Source organism: Nerophis lumbriciformis, linkage group LG12, assembly GCF_033978685.3.
Source record: "Nerophis lumbriciformis linkage group LG12, RoL_Nlum_v2.1, whole genome shotgun sequence".
NCBI classification, from domain to species: domain Eukaryota; kingdom Metazoa; phylum Chordata; class Actinopteri; order Syngnathiformes; family Syngnathidae; genus Nerophis; species Nerophis lumbriciformis.
In genome coordinates this window covers 25,841,395-25,859,853 of record NC_084559.2, presented here as the reverse complement: position 1 = coordinate 25,859,853, position 18,459 = coordinate 25,841,395, and positions in this window count along the sequence as shown.

Here is an 18,459-nt window from a genome sequence, read left to right as displayed (position 1 = left end):
CTGAGAAAAATATTCATCCTCCAATGCCCTATCGTAGTGAGAAAAACAACTGTTGAGATGCAAACGAGCAATCCTTCTGTCAATGCCAACGACAGTCGTTGAAGTGTAATTTCCTCTCGTAAATTCAGGTATTGTGTGGCAGATTGGTCACTGTGGATTGACCACTTTCAGAACATAGAACAGTAATTTACAATGTCTGCTCTCAATGGGATGCCAACGGATGGGATGGTTGCATCTTTCTGGAGATGTTAAAGAGATGAATAATTCTCACTTCTCTGATAAAAAAAATATTTGCAGCAATGTTACTCTGGTCTTATGTGGAGTTCCATTTGTTGAGAGCCTAGTTATGAGCCACATATCATCAAGTTGGGAGCGTGTGGATTGTCAAAGTTGACCAACTTCTCGGCTTGGTGTCACAACCTTCTATTATACAGGTGAAATGTATGATATAATCGAGCATTAAAGGGGAACATTATCACAATTTCAGAATGGTTAAAACCATTAAAAATCAGTTCCCAGTGGCTTATTATATTTTTCAAAGTTTTTTTCAAAACTTTACCCGTCACGCAATATCCCTAAAAAAAGCTTCAAAGTGCCTGATTTTAACCATCGTTATAAACACCCGTCCATTTTCCTGTGACGTCACATAGTGAAGCCAACACAAACAAACATGGCGGAAAGAACAGCAAGCTATAGCGACATTAGCTCGGATTCAGACTCGGATTTCAGCGGCTTAAGCGATTCAACAGATTACGAATGTATTGAAACGGATGGTTGTTGTGTGGAGGCAGGTAGCGAAAACGAAATTGAAGAAGAAACTGAAGCTATTGAGCCATATCGGTTTGAACCGTATGCAAGCGAAACCGACGAAAACGACACGACAGCCAGCGACACGGGAGAAAGCGAGGACGAATTCGGCGATCGCCTTCTAACCAACGATTGGTATGTGTTTGTTTGGCATTAAAGGAAACTAACAACTATGAACTAGGTTTACAGCATATGAAATACATTTGGCAACAACATGCACTTTGAGAGTGCAGACAGCCCAATTTTCATCAATTAATATATTCTGGAGACATACCCTCATCCGCGCTTTTTTCCTGAAAGCTGATCTGTCCAGTTTTGGAGTTGATGTCAGCAGGCCAGGGAAGCTACGGTCGATAGGGGGTTTAGCTCGCTCGTCTGCGGGAACAAACTGCCACCATTGCTTGCCGTGCTACCGAGGTCCTTTGTCCCTGAATTGCTCACACACTCCGGCAGATTCAATGGGGGTCTGGCGGCAGATTTCTTTGACTTTATCGTTGGAAATGCATCTGCTTTGAGTGTCGCAGGATATCCACACATTCTTGCCATCTCTGTCGTAGCATAGCTTTCGTCGGTAAAGTGTGCGGAACAAACGTTCAATTTCTTGCCACTTTCGCATCTTTGGGCCACTGGTGCAACTTGAATCCGTCCCTGTTCGTGTTGTTACACCCTCTGACAACACACCGACGAAGCATGATGTCTCCAAGGTACGGAAAACAGTCGAAAAAACGGAAAATAACAGAGCTGATTTGACTCGGTGTTTGAGAAAATGGCGGATTGCTTCCCGATGTGACGCCATTGTGACGTCATCGCTCCAAGAGCGAATATTAGAAAGGCGTTTAATTCGCCAAAATTCACCCATTTAGAGTTGGGAAATCGGTTAAAAAAATATATGGTCTTTTTTCTGCAACATCAAGGTATATATTGACACTTACATAGGTCTGGTGATAATGTTCCCCTTTAACTTTTCATAACTCAAAGGCAATATAGCAAAAGCAGACGCTGCTCGAGCTCCTTCTACACCCATGACTGCAGTCCAGCCCACAGTGACAACCTTACCGCCAAGTTCGCTGACGATACCACAGTGGTCGGGCTCATCTCCAGGGGTGACGAGGCTGCCTACAGGGAGGAGGTCCTGAAGCTGACGGCCTGGTCTTCGGAGAACAACCTCGCTCTCAACACCAGCAAGACCAGAGAGATCATCATCGACTTCAGGAGGAGCAGCACCGACCCTGCCCCCCTCTACATCAACGGCGAGCATGTGGAGAGGGTCCACACCTTCAGGTACCTTGGAGTCCACATCTCTAACGACTTTTCCTGGACAGTCAACACCACATCAATCCTCAAGAAGGCTCAGCAGCGGCTACATTTCCTGAGAGTCCTCGGGAAGTACAACCTGAAGCCTGACCTGCTGCTGACCTACCGCTCGTCCATCGAGAGCCTGCTGACCTACTGTATTACAGTGTGGTACGGCAGCTGCACTGCAGCAGACAGGGAGAGGCTGCAAAGAGTGGTCAAGACGGCTCAGAAGATCATCGGCCGCCCTCTCCCCTCTCTGATGGACATCTACACCTCCCGTTGCCTCAACAGAGCCAGTGCCATCATCAAGGACAGCACCCACCCTGGCTCTGACCTGTTCCACCTGCTGCCCTCTGGGAAGCGCTACAGGTGCATTAAAACTAAGACAAACAGGCTAAAGAGCAGCTTCTTCCCCAGGGCCATAACCACCCTGAACGGACTTCCCCATTGTCCCTCATAACTGCCTTCTCTTCGGTGCAATAACCCATTCCACCAACCACCCTGTTTTTTTCATGTAGATATTCATGTATATATTCATTTCACCCACTGTATAGAGTGTACAGGGTCACATTTGTGGGCCACACCCTTCTTTGCACTTCTATATTTTTTATATTTTTATATATTTACACATTGTTTTCTTGCATGCACACATCGCACTGTATGGAATGGCCTCAATCTCGTTACCCTGCGTAATGACAATAAAGCTGATTCTGATTCTGATTCTTCTTTTTATTTTATGCTGGGTCACAAACAACGTTATTAAACTTAGACTTAGACTTCCTTTTATTGTCATTCTAATTTGAACTTTACAGTACAGATAAGAACGGAATTTTGCTGCATTAGCTCGTTGTAGTGCAGGATAAAAGAGCAATAAGGTGCAGATATAAATAGATTTACTATACAGATAAATATATAGCATTTTTGCATACGCATCCACGATTATGGATGTATGTTATATCAATCAATCAATCAATCAATCTTTATTTATATAGCCCTAAATCACAAGTGTCTCAAAGGGCTGCACAAGCCACAACGACATCCTCGGTACAAAGCCCACATACGGGCAAGGAAAAACTCACCCCAGTGGGACGTCGATGTGAATGACTATGAGAAACCTTGGAGAGGACCGCATATGTGGGTAACCCCCCCCCCTCTAGGGGAGACCGAAAGCAATGGATGTCGAGTGGGTCTGATATAATATTGTGAGAGTCCAGTCCATAGTGGATCCAACATAATAGTAAGAGTCCAGTCCATAGTGGGGCCAGCAGGACACCATCCCGAGCGGAGACGGGTCAGCAGCGCAGAGATGTTCCCAACCGATGCACAGGCGAGCGGTCCACCCCGGGTCCCGACTCTGGACAGCCAGCACTTCATCCATGGCCACCGGACCTGTGCCCCCCCCCTCTCAAGGAAAAGGGGAGCAGAGGAGAAAAGAAAAGAAACGGCAGATCAACTGGTCTAACAGGGGGGCTATTTAAAGGCTAGAGTATACAAATGAGTTTTAAGATGGGACTTAAATGCTTCTACTGAGGTAGCATCTCTAATTGTTACCGGGAGGGCATTCCATAGTACTGGAGCCCGAATAGAAAACGCTCTATAGCCCGCAGACTTTTTTTGGGCTCTGGGAATCACTAATAAGCCGGAGTTCTTTGAACGCAGATTTCTTGCCGGGACATATGGTACAATGCAATCGACAAGATAGGACGGAGCTAGACCGTGTAGTATTTTATACGTAAGTAGTAAAACCTTAAAGTCACATCTTAAGTGCACAGGAAGCCAGTGCAGGTGAGCCAGTATAGGCGTAATATGATCAAACTTTGTTGTTCTTGTCAAAAGTCTAGCAGCCGCATTTTGTACCAACTGTAATTTTTTAATGCTAGACATAGGGAGACCCGAAAATAATACGTTACAGTAGTCGAGACGAGACGTAACGAACGCATGAATAATGATCTCAGCGTCGCTAGTGGATAAAATAGAACGAATTTTAGCGATATTACGGAGATGAAAGAAGGCCGTTTTAGTAACACTCTTAATGTGTGATTCAAACGAGAGAGTTGGGTCGAAGATAATACCCAGATTCTTTACTGATTCGCCTTGTGTAATTGTTTGGTTGTCAAATGTTAAGGTGGTATTATTAAATAAATGTCGGTGTTTAGCAGGACCGATAATCAGCATTTCCGTTTTCTTGGCGTTGAGTTGCAAGAAGTTAGCGGACATCCATTGTTTAATTTCATTAAGACACGCCTCCAGCTGACTACAATCCGGCGTGTTGGTCAGCTTTAGGGGCTGTCTCCGTAGAGTGATTTGCCCTGAAACCGGATTGAAAAGGTTCACAGAGATTGTTAGACACTAAGTGTTCATTTAGCTGCTGTGCGACAATTTTTTCGAGGATTTTCGAAATAAAGGGAAGGTGGGACACTGGTCGGTAGTTTACCATGAGGTCAGGATCAAGGTTAGGTCTTTTGAGCAGAGGATGAATAACCGCTTTCTTGAATGCTAGGGGAACAGTGCCAGAGGAAAGTGATAAGTTTATAATATTTAGCACTGATGGACCTAATAATACAAAAAGCTCTTTGATAAGTTTCCCAGGAAGTGGGTCAAGTAAACATGTTGTTTGTTTTATCCCACTTACACGCTGTAATAGTTCCTCTAATGTTATTTCATCAAAAAGAGAGATACTATTTTGTATTGCAGTATCCGTCGTAGATACAGTTGTATCTGTGTTCATAGAACCCAGTTGTAGCTGGGATGCGTTGTCTTTAATCTCCTTTCTAATGAGTTCAATTTTCTTATTAAAGAAATTCATAAAGTCATCTACCGAGTGGGTGGAGCTATTGGGAGGAGTCCCTTGTTGGGTTAGCGATGCTACTGTACTAAACAAAAATTTAGGGTCGTTTTTGTTGAGGCGGATGAGATTTGAGTAATATTTAGCTTTAGCTAAGGTAAGCATGCGTTTATACGATATTAAACTATCACTCCATGCTTGATGGAAAACCTCAAGCTTGGTCGCGCGCCATTTGCGTTCCAACTTTCTACATGATAATTTATGAGCTCTGGTTTCCTCTGTAAACCATGGGGTGCGCCTTTTAGGGGCCCTTTTTGTTTTAGCGGTGCTATACTATCAATGGTTTTGCGCAGGGTATTGTCAATGTTGTTAGTGAGGTTATCAATAGAGCCGACATAATTTGGGAATGGTGCCATTACCGAAGGCAGTAGGTCAGCAAGAGTCATCGTTGTGGCAGCATTAATGTTGCGGCTGCTATAGCAGTTATTATTATTATTAGTTTGTTGACAATGAGTCAGAACTTCAAATTTTATAAGGTAATGATCGGACACTACTTTAGTATACGGGAGTACCATAACTTTGGAGGTGGTGACACCCCTGACCAGCACTAGATCTATCGTATTGCTGTTGCGATGCGTAGGTTCATTTATTATTTGTGTAAGACCACAGCTATCAATTATAGTCTGGAGCGCCACGCACTGAGGGTCCGATGGGGTATTCATATGGATATTAAAGTCCCCCATTATGATTATATTGTCTGCGTGCGTCACTAGATCAGCAACGAACTCTGAGAATTCATTAATAAAGTCCGAGTAGGGCCCTGGGGGGCGGTAGATAACAGCCATATCGAGAGGCAGCGGTGCGACAGACCTCATAGTAAGCACCTCAAACGATTTGTATTTATTATTTAGGTTAGGGGTAAGGTTAAAGTTTTCATTGTATATTAGTGCGACCCCCCCCACCCCTTTTAAGGGGACGGGCAATATGCGCATTCGTATAGTTAGGAGGAGATGCCTCATTTAGCGCAAAAAAATCGTCTGGTTTGAGCCAGGTTTCGCTAAGACCAATGACGTTAAGATTGTTGTCTCTAATGACCTCATTAACTAATAACGTTTTGGGAGACAATGATCTTATGTTTAAAAAGCCCATATTATAAGTATTGGGCTGTTTTGACGAGTTTTTGTTTAAATTATCCGTAGTAGATATATTAATAATGTTGCGTTTATTATACGTAGTGCACTTTAAATAGTTTCGACCATATCTAGGAATTGATACGACGGGAATTTTCAGATTGTTTGCTTGATGCTGCGATCGACTGAACGCATCATGATTTGCCACCTCAGTAGAATGCATATCTACCCCGGACACATTCACAACAGAAAACACATTATGTGAGTTGTGTGTTATTCTAAGAAAATTGCTATGCGTACAGGAATTATCCAGCCTGGTGCTGGCTAGTTCTAGCTTAACTGACTCCTCACCCGGACTAGCAGGCTCTGTAATTGCCTGTGACCGGGCTTGCTCTAGTGTAGTTAGTCAAATGTGACTTAAACAGTAGTCTATGTTCTTAGACAGGATGATGGCGCCTTCCTGGTTAGGGTGAAGGCCGTCCCTCATCAGCAAGCCTGGTTTGCCCCAGAAAGAGGGCCAATTATCAATAAACGTTAGTCCCTGTTGTCTACAGAAGCTAGCCAGCCACTTGTTAAGCGAGACTAATCTGCTATATCTCTCATCATTGCCTCTCGCAGGCAGGGGGCCAGAGACAATTACTCGATGCCTGGACATCTTTCTAGCGAGATCACAAGTCCTGGCTATGTTTCTCTTTGTAATCTCTGACTGTCTCATCCTAGTGTCATTGGAGCCAACGTGTACAACTATATTCGCATAACTAGTGGTGCGATTAGCCTGTCGTACGTGTTTACTAGGCCTGTTGCGAGTTAGCTCCCTAAGATTAGCTTCTATGTCAGGTGCTCTAGCCCCAGGGATACACTTAATTGTGGCTGGTTTGCTAAGCTTTATGTTTCGGGTGATGGAGTCCCCTATGACTAAGGTGTGGTGCCCGGTAGACTGGGGTGTAGGACTAGCTAAAGAGCTAAATCTATTATGCGTCTCAACCGGCACACCGTAGCTTGTAGGCCGCTTAGGACTACTACAGGCTGGGCTAGTTAGCTCGCTACAGCTAACGCTAGCAGATGTGTCCGCAACATCTAAAGTTACGAGATTACTCTGCTCTAACTGGCGGACACGGCCCTCTAGCAGAGCCAGCCTCTCTGTGAGTAAGGTGCAAGACGCGCAGGAAGCCATACTCACGGTGTTTTCTGTCACCGAGTGAAGTTCCTGCTGTCTTCCGAGAAGTCCTGGTCACGGTGTGCAAGAGTAGACTCCTTCTGACCGGCGCCCGGCGACGCCTTTCTTCGCGCTAGCTTCGTTAGCTTAGCAGCTAGCTAGCTGCGGGAGGGGTGGAGAGACAGAGATCGGGTGATTTGCAAGTTAAATAGTACTACTAAATATGTTCAGAAAGTAATAAAGAAAGCTGCAGAACAATTTAAAAGCACACAAATAGAACGATACTTAGCTTTTTCGAAACAGCGAGCAGTCAGCGAGCAGTCACGCATATATTGCACACATATTGTCTTTATATTCCAGCGAGTTAATTCGTTTTGGGGGGGGATTGAGGGGATTATTATGATGCGTTCAAGAGTCTTACGGCCTGAAGGAAGAAGCTGTTACAGAACCTGGAGGTTCTGCTACGGAGGTTGCGGAACCTCTTTCCAGAGTCCAGCAGTGTAAACAGGCATTGGTTGGGGGTGGGAGGAGTCTCTGCAGATTTTCTGAGCCCTGGTCAGGCAGCGGCTTTTTGCGATTTCCCGGATAGGAGGAAGAGGAGTCCTGATGATTGTTTCCCGCCGTCCTCACCACTCTCTGGAGAGACTTCCAGTCTGAGGCACTGCAGGCTCCAGTCCAGACAGACATGCACTTGATCAGTAGGCTCTCTATAGTGCCTCTGTATTATATATACAGGTATATATATATATATATATATACATATATATATATATATATATATATATATATATATATATATATATATATATATATATTAGGGATGTCCGATAATGGCTTTTTGCCGATATCCGATATTCCGATATTGTCCAACTCTTTATCTACCGATACCGATATCAACCGATACTGATATCAACCGATATATACAGTCGTGGCATTAACACATTATTATGCCTAATTTGGACAACCAGGTATGGTGAAGATAAGGTACTTTAAAAAAAAATTAATAAAATAAAATAAGATAAATAAATTAAAAACATTTTCTTGAATAAAAAAGAAAGTTAAACAATATAAAAACAGTTACATAGAAACTAGTAATTAATGAAAATGAGTAAAATTAACTGATAAAGGTTAGTACTATTAGTGGACCAGCAGCACGCACAATCATGTGTGCTTACGGACTGTATCCCTGCAGACTGTATTGATATATATTGATATATAATGTAGGAACCAGAATATTAATAACAGAAAGAAACAACCATTTTGTGTGAATGAGTGTAAATGGAGGAGGGAGGTTTTTTGGGTTGGTGCACTAATTATAAGTGTATATTGTGTTTTTTATGTTGATTTAATAAAAAAAAACAAAAACAAAAAAAAACAAAAAAAAACAACCTATACCGATAATAAAAAAAACGATACCGATAATTTCCGATGTTATATTTTAACGCATTTATAGTCCGATAATATTGGCAGGCCGATATTATCGGACATCTCTAATATATATATTGTATGAACGTTCGAAATAAGCTGAAGCTGAACTGAACCGGGGAAAAAAATGTTTTTTTTTAAATTAATATATCCCCAAAAGGGACAAGCGGTAGAAAATGGATTGATGGATGGATGTATACATATATTAGCAGCTCAAGCTAGCTAGTAGCCAGTAGCCGGCTACTCGCTAGTCATTGGAAGAGCAATGTGAGCAAGGCGATATGCCACAATGCCAGAAAAGTAGTTCCTCAGTGTTACCGCTCGCAACAACAATGTCGCTATAGCTTTGCTTAATATGCAGGGTGCGGCATGTAAATGGCGCGTTGTTGGCAGTTTTTGGATGTTTTTTTAGAGCACTTTATAGGCGTAGTAGATGAATCTTATTTCGTGCATTGATAGCCGCCTCGTACTAACAATTTTTTACTATTTACAACACACAGGAAAATAAAAAACGTGAGTTCTTGTCTCACATAGGGATCGTGGATGAACTATCCAATGTCCTTTTTTGGCTCCTCACTTATTGGACTGGCATACTTTGACCTGTGATCGTGCCAAACTACTTCAGCGACGTTCTTCAATTTCATCATGTTACAAGGATGTCTTGCATCATCTGATAACTGTTAGATCCAGTGTCCGAGTGGTTGTTCTGCTCTGTGGTCCTGACAATTATCCACTGACCTGTCAGTCAAAGAAACATTTTTAGTTATCATTATGGTGTGCTTGCCATGGAGCATCTTGTGCTCTAAGGAAGGGTAAATATATAAGATCACAAGGACAATATCCCGTGATGTTAATTCACAGTATTGATTACATTCTGTTGCATTGAAGCTCATTATGAATTCATGGCAAGAAAGTTATTTGAGAGCCACGGGACAGAACAAGTTCCGTCAACATGGCCAAAGATTGTCAATCACATGATTTGATGAAGCCTCGATACTCAAGTAGAGTCTTGATAACTAGTCGGCCTCCATGCTTGGCGAAAGTGCCAGAAAAGTGAGTCACACCACAGCATCCTATCTGATATCTTAACTTTCTCTGTACAACAATAATAGGTATATCTTATTCCATGACTTTAATGAAGATGAAGTACTACATTCACTAATAGGGCTTCTAAGCTTCTACTGAACTTTTTCAAGAATGTACTTTAATTAGTCACTCAGACTTTATTTATAGAGCACTTTTAATGCACAGGCAAGTTGCAACACAAAGTACTTTACGCCGGTTAAAAAAAAAAAAGATACACACACAGACATGCAAGCGTGCACACACACGCACACACAACAAGCACTATTGACAACAACAAAACATGGCATGGCACTGAGGACTGAGGGAAAAAAAGACACTTTTGAGGCATCCATACTGGAGAATAGCTCAAATCCATCTAAACAATAATATAAAACATACATTTTTAAATATATGTTCAAATTAACTATAAATAATAAACTGATAAAAACATAGTCATAATAGCAATAAATCTAATTTAAAGTAAGAACCTAATTTCTCCATAATTCTGATGGTTATAACAAAAGGCTGATAAAAAACAAATGTTATTTATTTTAAAATATTAGAAAAATTGTCTAAAAGTTCAGAGTTGTAAACTACGGGACCGGTTGGTGCTTGAATGAACCGGAAACATTTCCAACCCTTTATTTGTCTTTCGAATCAAAAACATTTTGCACACAATGTACTTGTTTAATTTTACATTTTGAGAAAGGCAGATATTAGGGCATACTGTATTTATCCCCTTTGCCTTCCCTACAATACCAACTGCAGTCGCCACAGCACGCTTCAAAGTTTGCAGTGTCATTCTATTGCAGGTTGTTTTGTTTTTTTCATAGCATATTCTATGTATTATTGGCCTAAATCAAGTGTTTTCAATCAATAAAAGCCTCGATCAGGGGTCCCCAAACTTTTTGACTCGGGGGCCGCATTGGGTTAAAAAAAATTTGGCCGGGGGCCGGGCTGTATATATATATATATATATATATATATATATATACATATATATATATATACAGAGGTGGGTAGAGTAGCCATAAATTGTACTCAAGTAAGAGTACTGTTACTTTAGAGATTTATTACTCAAGTAAAAGTAAGGAGTAGTCACCCAAATATTTACTTGAGTAAAAGTCAAAAGTATGTTGTGAAAAAACTACTCAAGTACTGACTAACTGATGAGTAACCTGTTCGTTTAATGATGACGGCAACAAATAATGCACAAAAACATAAAAATAGCAATGAGCAAATTCAGAGCCAGGAATATCTCTTAAGCAACTAAAACAATAATATATATTAAATAATAATACATTAACATTAAAAAAATGAAGGCAAATTGAGCCACAATAACTTAACAGCACCATAGGCTCAGTAGGCAGAGATTACAAAGGAAAATAACACGTTAGCCTTTACGCAAACCATAAACTGATAGGTGTGGGTTGCACCTGGGAACACACTGTGCACATCTGATTGGTGTTTCTATGCATGCGTGTGTGTGTGTGCGACTGTGCGTGTGTGTGTCTGTGTGTCTATGAGGCTGCAGTGCGTTAATAAATGTCCCCACACGACGTACATTTGATAGTGATTCATAGCAGGAAAGCTAACATCAGCCTACGGTGACAGCCAAAGTATCTACTAACGTTACTTACTGCGATGTGCTTCCTCAAATTTGATGTTGAGTTCATGTAAGCTTAAGTTTGTTGTTGTTTGCCGCTGAAACTTTATGTGCAGTTAATCATGTGACCGCCTGGCTCTGTTTGGTTGGTGAAACGGAGTCAAACGTCACCAGTGACTGCATTTGATTGGTGAAACGCAGGCATGCGATAGATCCTACTTTGAAGGTCCGTCTGACAAACCAAAACAAACAAAGAGTGCATTAACAGATCGATAAAAATCAGTAGCGAGTAGCGAGCTGAATGTAGATAAATGGAACAGAGTAAAAGTAGCGTTTCTTCTCTATAAATATACTCAAGTAAAAGTAAAAGTATGTTGTTTTAAAACTACTCTTAGAAGTACAATTTATCCCAAAAGTTACTCAAGTAGATGCAACGGAGTAAATGTAGCGCGTTACTACCCACCTCTGTATATATATATTTTTTTATTTATATATATATATATATATATATATATATATATATATATATATATATATATATATATATATATATATATATATATATATATTCCTCACGCACTAATTGACTGGATGTCACGTTATCGATGGACAAATGCATTTTTAGACCATAAGATTTGCTTGAGCGGCTAGGAGACACCAAGAGTAACAAGTGGTAGAAAATCGATTAGAAAGGACAGATTTAAAATAAAATAATTAAAAAAACAAACAAAAAAACCAAAAAAAAACCTTTTTTTTTTAACTTGGGACTTCCCGCGGGCCAGATTTTGGACGGTGGCGAGCCGGATCCGGGCCGTAGTTTGGGGACCCTTGGCCTAGATGAACTAAATATAGTGTATCAATATTACAGTAGTATTGGCCAGTATATAATACCATCGCTCCGACAGTCAGTACAGTAGATGTCTTCTTTTCTATTTTGGTGTCTACTATATTGGATTAAAAGAGAGGGTTTTATTTCACATCTGGAGGGCTCTCATAATTTTAAAAACTGTATTTAGAAGGTTATAAACAGTTTTTTTATGCTCTAACTGTGAACATATTTTATTTAGAGCATTGTCAAATTACTGCATTTTCTCCATCTTAAACATAAATTAATGTTCCAACACATTCACCGCTGCACGTTAAGAGCATTTGTGAACAGGTGAGAGCAATCCATAGCAGAATTTTTTGTTGGTAAATAAGAGAGAATGAGAGTCACACTTCAAAGTATCGATCATGTAAATGCTGCTTATTTGCTGAGTCAGCATTGCAAATGAGAATCTGGTCTTAATTGCCTTACACTGGATAAAATAAAGATGAAGTAAATATGCAAAATTCACTGGTACACGTTTAGACAAAATACTTCGACATGCACACAACATGTCTGGGGTTGGGTTAAAACACAGCACATTTAAACATGACTCGGTCATGCATAATTATCTGAGACATGCAATGGAGAAGGAAGGACGCGGACTCACAGGGACAAGGAGGACTATTAGATGGCGTGGACATGCTGGGCCAAGAGGAGAAGCTGCAGGATGACAGCTTGCTTGTTGGGGTAGAGGTGAGGGGCAGCTTAGCTTCTCCTCTTACCTTGCATTATTCAAAAAGACCCATCTGACATTTGACCGTGGGCTAGTATCATAGTTGTTGCAACACATTAAGTCAGGGAGACATCATTTACTCCTCGGTTTTGCCTATAGCAGGGATATTCATCATGTTTCTATCAAGCTAAGGACCCGGTGGGCGGACTTCTCCCTTCATTATAGTTGTATTTTGTATGTGCCGGATAACCAACGTCCTCTACAGTGGACATTTGATTTTGGTCATTTTATTTTGTCAGAGTTACAGCAGCCTTCTGCAGTTTTTAAGAAAAATCTAGTCAAAGGTAATCTCTATGACAGCACTATGTTGTTGTTTTTAAAGTGGAACTGTACTTTTTTTTTGGAATTCTGTATATCATTCACAATCCTTATGTAAGACTGGCACACATATGTATTTTTTTGTTTTAGCATTCTAAATCATAAATAAACGTTAGCAAAAGTCAGCTGATTGATGGATGGATTGATTGATTGGGACTTTTATTAGTAGATTGCACAGTGCAGTACATATTCCGTACAACTGACCACTAAATGGTAACACCCGAATAAGTTTTTCAACTTGTTTAAGTTGGGGTCCACGTTAATAACAATAGAGTCAATGGGAGTCCCTCTATTCCACCTATAAAGGGTTCTAAAAACATAAAAAAAACCCTCCAAAACAATAAAGTACCTTTCTTTCAAGTATCATCCCTGCAGGACGAGGAATAGCTAAACATGCTTCACTACACACCGTAGCTCACCGGCGTCAAAATGTAAACAAACGCCATTGGTGGCTCTGCACCTGACATCCACTGTAATGATACTACCGTAAGTACAGGAGTGTATCTAGTCGATACTACTATGATTATATCAATATTTTTTAGCATCACTAAATCTTTTTTTGTCTTGTCTGTTGATTATGTTTTTGTTTTTGTCATGTTCGGTTTTGTTTTTGGACTCTTTGTGCACTTTTGTTTGTTTTATCACCATAGCAACCCATTAGTTTTCACCTGTCATGTCACGCACCTGTTTCACGTTTTGAATCACGCACCTGTTTTCACTGATCATGTCACTGCTATTTAAGCCGGTCTGTTTCTGTTGTTCATCCTGGTGACATTATCTTATCACACCATGCTACTTCTGACACCCCTGCTACCTCGTTTTGTCTTCATGCTACCATAGTTCCATGCCAAGTAAGTTTTGTTTATTGTTCATAGTTTCTGCCTTTGTGCAAGTTTTGTTTCATTAGTCAAGTTTTTGTTTGCTTCTTTTTTTGTAGTCTGTTAGTGTTTTAATAAATATGTACTTACATTCACGCCTTGCCCGCGCCAACTTACCTTTGCATTCCGGGAAAACAAACCCTAAGGTCCACGTATTGACATTTTTCGTTTAAAAAAAATTTATATTATGTTTATAAACTCAGGAAATACGTCCCTGGACACACAATGACTTAAATTATGACCAATGTATGAACCTGTAACGACTTGGTATCGGATTGATACCCAAATTTGTGGTATCATCCAAAACTAATGTAAAGTATCCAAACAACAGAAGAATAAGTTATTATTAAATTTTAACAGAAGTGTAGATAGAACACGTTAAAAGAGGAAGTAAGCAGATATTAACAGTAAATGAACAAGTAGATTAATTATTGATTTTCTACCACTTGTCATTAATAATTTTGACAAAATAATAAAATGGAAAATGACACAATATGTTACTGCATATGTCAGCAGCTAAATTAGGAGCATTTGTTTGCTTACTTACTAATAATAAAAGACAAGTTGTCTTGTATGTTCACTATTTTATTTAAGGACACAATTGCAATAATAAACATATGTTTAATGTACCGTAAGATTTTTTTGTCAAAATAAAGCCAATAATGCCATTTTTTGTGGTCCCCTTTATTTAGAAAAGTATCAAAGAGTATTGAAAAGTATCGAAATACATTTTGGTACCGGTAACGGTACCAAAATATTCTGCAACAGATACTATCATAAATAACATGTTATCACAAACACATCACAACGTTCGCTTTTTCCTTGAACAATTACAAATACTACTAATCATGACAGACTTAATGAAAGATAAATACTAGGGATGTCCGATAATGGCTTTTTGCCGATATCCGATATTCCGATATTGTCCAACTCTTTAATTACCGTTACCGATATCAACCGATACCGATATCAACAGATATATGCAGTCGTGGAATTAACACATTATTATGCCTAATTTGGACAACCAGGTATGGTGAAGATAAGGTACTTTTTAAAGTAATTAATAAAATAAGATAAATAAATTAAAAACATTTTCTTGAATAAAAAACGAAAGTAAAACAATATAAAAACAGTTACATAGAAACTAGCAATTAATGAAAATGAGTAAAATTAACTGTTAAAGGTTAGTACTATTAGTGGACCAGCAGCACGCACAATCATGTGTGCTTACGGACTGTATCCCTTGCAGACTGTATTGATATATATTGATATATAATGTAGGAACCAGAATATTAATAACAGAAAGAAACAACCCTTTTGTGTGAATGAGTGTGAATGAGTGTAAATGGGGGAGGATGTTTTTTTGGGTTGGTGCACAAATTGTAAGTGTATCTTGTGTTTTTTATGTTGATTTAATAAAAAAAATAAAAATAAAATAATAACAATAAAAAAAACAACCAAAAAACGATACCGATAAAAAAAAAAAACGATACCGATAATTTCCGATATTACATTTTAACGCATTTATCCGCCAGGCCGATATTATCGGACATCCCTAATAAATACGACTACTTTGGAACAAATTATGATCCAGAACCTTATATTTTTGAGTCTGAATATAAGGAGGATGAACTACAAGTATGAAAGCTATGTGCTATATAGATTCAGCTTTAGTGAAACACTAAGAATCATGTAGCAGTCTTGCTCGGCGCTGAACAAGAAATACAAACTATGAACATAATAAATAATCACTTACTGTACAATGTCTACTCTCACTGGGATGCCGACTGATGGGATGTTAATATATTTCTGTTTGGATGGAAAAATAATCATAATCCTCACTAAGGGTTAAAAAAAATAAGCAAAACCAAAAAAGGTGCCGCAAACACGCGTCTTTTCCCTGTCGCTTGGTATGAGTTGGATTCAAAAATTGACCATTTTCTTGGTTTATGGCCACAACCTTCTACTATCCAGATGTGAGATGTTTTTTTAATCTAGAATTAACTTTCACCAGCTCAGAAGCGATGCAGCAGCTCGCGGGCGCAATACACTATGTCAATATGGCAACATAAGCTAGTTAGCTCTCTGTGATCAATGCGTCACTAAAAATAGTTTGTCGACAATAATATTCAGGTCACAAAATGTAAATGGAGTATTATTGTAAGTTTTTGGCTTTATGAGCGAATAGTGTACTCCCATTAGCTGTATTGTTAGCCACAAGAAGAACATATGTGTTCTTGTCTTACATAGGAATTGTGAATGATAGGCACAATTCCAAAAAATAACTAATTGGCCACCATTTGAATAGCCTAAATCAGTGATTTTCAACCACTGTGCCGTGGTACACTGATGTGCCGTGGGAAATTATGCAACTTCACCTAATTGGTCCTAAAAATATTTTTTGCAAATCAATAATCATAATAATGTGCAGTTGTTTAGTGCCTGTGCTGTGTAGAGCTTGGCAGGATCTTGTGATACTCCATATCAGTAGGTGGCAGCAGGTAGTTCATTGCTTTGTAGAAGTCGGAACGCTTCGAGGATGGTTTGTTGTGATCCCAATATGCAGAGCACAGCGGGAGACAGTGTGCAGGTAAAAAGTTATGTAACGCTTAAACCAAGTCCCGCTAGGAAAAGGCACTGAAGCATAGGGATGGCTATGTAAAACAAAAGTAAAACTGAACTGGCTACAAAGTAAACAAAAACAAAATGCTGGACGACAGCAAAAACTTACAGCGTGTGGAGCAAAGACGGTGTCCACAAAGCACATCCGTACACGACATGACAATCAACAATGTCCCCACATAGAAGGATAGCGTACGCACAACTTCAATAGTCTTGATTGCGAAAACAAACCGGATGCGGGCAATAGCACTCAAAGGAAGGTGTGAAGCTGCTACTGGAGAACACCAACAAAACACGAAGGGTCACCAAAATAACAGCGCAAGACAGGAACTAAAGCACTACACACAGGAAACAACAACAAACTCAAAATAAGGCACGATGACCTGGTGGAGTTGAATTTTTTTAACCTTTTCTGCTGGTGGTGTGCGTCCGTATTTTTTTGCCTTGGCTCAAAAAAGGTTGAAAAACACTGTCCTAAATGATGAAAAATAGAGGACCGAGGATTGAACCTTGAGGAACACCACTAGTATAAGAATAGTGTAGAAGTTGAATGAATGACTACTGACGGTATCTGCAAAACCTAAATAAGTCACTTTTTGAAAAAAAATAAAAAAAAGCCAAAAAGGAGTGAACTTAAAAGGGTTCATTCAGTAATGTAAATTACAAGTTTGGACTCCAATGTTTTATGTATGCTAAGCAAGGTTAAAATGTCCATCAAGGATCTGCCACTGTGTTTACATTGGTTGCTCTATCTATATAACAAGAGCACTCTAGTGTTTTGCTGCAAAAATGTTTGTCTCCCAAGTTTTGAACTGAACTTGGGGGCCGGTATGGTGACATTTCCGGGCCAGATTTGGCCCCTGGGCTGCCAGTTGAATAAAACTGGTCTTGAGTATCAAAACAATCTATATTTAGTTTCCTATAGCTGCGACTTTTTATAGCTCAAGACTTAAGGTACGATAACATGTGCCATTAGGGCCCCATTGATCATTTGTATAAGCCAAGGGTGTCCTAACTTTTCTAAATTCATACAGAAAAAAAATAATGTAGGCGAAGGACCACTTTTTTGATATTTTTCAGCTTTTTTCAGTTGACTTAATTACACGCAAAAACCAATGCAATGTACATCAAAATATTCTATGCAGTGAAATATATTTACCATTATTTCATGTTACAAACAGTGTTAGAAAAAATAGCATAACTAAAACTAATGACGTTGCTAAAGCCGTTAGTTTTAACCTGTTAAGGCCCAAGCTGTTTGTTTACATGCTTTTTTTTTTCTTTTTTCTCTTTGCCATTTGGGCTTATTGGACCCTAATTAGAATAAAAACTAAAAATCATCTTTTGATATGATGTACTTAGTCCACAAGTACACAATTGTGTACTTCATGTGCTAATTTTTGTTTTTACACTTTTTTTCCCCAAATTCCATTGGATATTATACTCTTCTGACACCACCATGGCAGTATAAGTGTCCATATGTCGGGATAAGACCCCAATTTAGTAGTGTACACAATTTTGGAAATAAGAGCTAAAAGGTGCTGTCCACGCATGTGGCCACTAAGGCCTTTAGAGGTTTAATCTAATAATTATTTTTTTTATATATGCTAGAACAGTGGTTCCCAACCTTTTTGTAGCTGCGGACCGGTCAACGCTTGGGGGGGGGGGGGGGCTGATTTTTTAATTTTATTTATTTTTTATATAAAGAAATACAATCATGTGTGCTTACGGACTGTATCCCTGCAGACTGTATTGATATACATTGATATA